This window comes from Sardina pilchardus, chromosome 10 (genome assembly GCF_963854185.1).
Source record: "Sardina pilchardus chromosome 10, fSarPil1.1, whole genome shotgun sequence".
Lineage (NCBI taxonomy): Eukaryota > Metazoa > Chordata > Actinopteri > Clupeiformes > Clupeidae > Sardina > Sardina pilchardus.
Genome location: NC_085003.1, coordinates 32,921,658 through 32,924,157, shown reverse-complemented (window position 1 = coordinate 32,924,157; position 2,500 = coordinate 32,921,658). Strand labels below are relative to the sequence as shown.

General features: G+C 51.4%; 1 protein-coding gene across 1 annotated transcript in view; it reads left to right on the top strand.

Moving 5' to 3' along the window:
* The window catches only part of terb1 (telomere repeat binding bouquet formation protein 1), a 27,983-nt gene that overhangs the window by 17,596 nt on the left and 7,887 nt on the right, over window positions 1-2,500 (top strand). The window lies entirely within an intron of this gene.

The window sequence follows — 2,500 nt, the reverse complement described above, 5'->3', positions numbered from 1 at the left end:
TGCGTCTGTCCAGGCAGCTGCCTGACTGGCGTGGCATTGTTGTAAACACATCACCAGGTCGTTGGTCACGCAGAGGTTATTGGCAGCCACCGCCCCTGCTTCTGCTGCTGCTGCTGCTACCGTCTCATGACTGCCTGCTTGGGCGGGGATGCAGGCGCTGTGCGTGCGTGCGTGCGTGCGTGCGTGCCTGCGTGCGTGCGTGCCTGCGTGCGTGTGTGTGCATGTGTGCGTGTGCCGTGGGGACACTGGTGGCCGTGGTGCGGTGCGATGAGTGGTGCTGATTCAGTCAGGCCACGCTGACTCAGCAGATCCGGGCAGCCAACCACAGGGCACACACACACACACACACACACACAGCATCAGCCAGCACAGGGCACACACACACACACACACACACACACACACACACACACACAGCATCAGCCAGCACAGGGCACTTAAGAGCTCCAGTGATGACTGGCATTAGCGTAGCGTAGCGTCGAGCGTTCTGGCGCTCTCAGCTGACGGGGCTAAATGATCTACATGCCGCGGGAGATAAAACTCGTCAAACCGGCTCTGAGATTTAACCTGTTATTGAGAGCACACACACACACACACACACGCACACACACACACACACACACATGTGTGCACACAGGAGAGCTGTGCTGCGGCTGCAGAGAGAAGAGAAGGACTCTGATCTGCACTAACCAGCAGCTCGCCCTCTTCAATCACAGAGTGATCCAGTGGAACTTGTTATCGTGCTGTTACACTGAAGGTGCCTCAGTGTGTGTGTGTGTGTGTGTGTGTGTGTGTGTGTGTGTGTGTACGCACGCAGAGCGAGCAGATAGCTGATTTAGGACAGGACGTGGAGTGTGTTGACACCGCTGCTGTAAAACGGCTCTAGTGTCCTATCAGAGAGCGGAGGGGCGGAATGGAAGACGGCGTCGAGCGAGCGCAGAACAGGGAAGAGGTTTTGCTTCTCTAGCAGTTGGCTTTGGTGGCCGACGATGTGTCAATTTCGTAGGAAGTTACGCTTCTGTAAATGCGCCTCGTTTTACTGTTAGTCAGACAGGGCCGCAATGCAATGTGCTTACTGACCATCGGACGGAATGGAAATCTTTGAGGTGGATGTTTCCATAGCGAGGGGGTCCGGTGGAGCTAAACAAACACGGCCATTTGCATGATGTAAATATAGAATGCTGAGGAGGGGCGGCCACACGCACAGCGGCACAATTTACATTGCATTTGCATTTACTGGCCCCCATAGAGTTTTAGTGGCCACACACACACACACACACACACACACACACACACACACACACACACACACACACACACACACTCACACACACACCGCAGAGCCGTAGCCCAGGTAAGGGGAGGACAGGTAACCTACAGGGGGGTTTGTATGACAGCAGGTGCAGAGCCAGTTCCTCCTACAGTAGCACAGGTGAGTTTGAGAGAGGTTGTAGTGGCAGGTATGTGAGAGCAGGTATCAGACGTGGTGTGTGTGTGTGTGTGTGTGTGTGTGTGTGTGTGTGTGTGTGTGTGTGATCAGGTACAGGGTGTGAGAGCAGGTTCTCAAGGCAGGACAGGAGGTGTGTGTGTGCAAGCAGGTATAATTGCTAACATGGGTTAAAGGGCCCCATTAAGCCACGTAACACCAAACACACGTGAGACATATTACACACCTTACCAAACACAGGTGAGACATATTACACACCTTACCAAGCACAGTTGAGATAATGTAGACACATGTAACTTGTCACACAGGTTGGGCCTAATAGCATCAGGTAGCTGTTTAAAAAGGTGAGATTGATGGATGTCTCTCTCCCAGGTAGCAGAGTGGTGTAGAGACAGGAGTGTGTGTGTGTGTGTGTGTGTGTGTGTGTGCAGGTAAGAGGCGGAGTGTGTGTTTGGCAGCTGCTTGCTTCAGAAATGCAGATTGGGTGGGTGCTGCTGCAGCCAAGGGGTGTTTGTCATGTAGGAACACGACCGAACACACACACACACACACACACACACACACACACACACATGCTCCATAAACACAACACAGTGCAAAACATCCAGACTGACACACACAACACAAACAACCCACCGAGATAACAGTGCAAAACATCCACGCTGACACACACACACACACACACACACACACACACATACATACATACATATATATATATATATATGTGTACACACACACATACCTACACACACTCACACACACATACATACACACATACACACACATACATACCTACATTCACACACACACACACGCACACACACACATACAGTACCTGCACACGCTCATACATACACACACACACACAAATAACTAAGATGTACATGCTCCTGATCCACAGCACCTGCAAAACACACATACACCACACACACAGTACCAACACATGCCCTAACACACACATGCATGATAAGGATGTCCACAAGCCCTGCACTCACAGTAGTGGAACACTGAAAGAAACACATATGCCATTGTCGTACATTACCAGTGTTC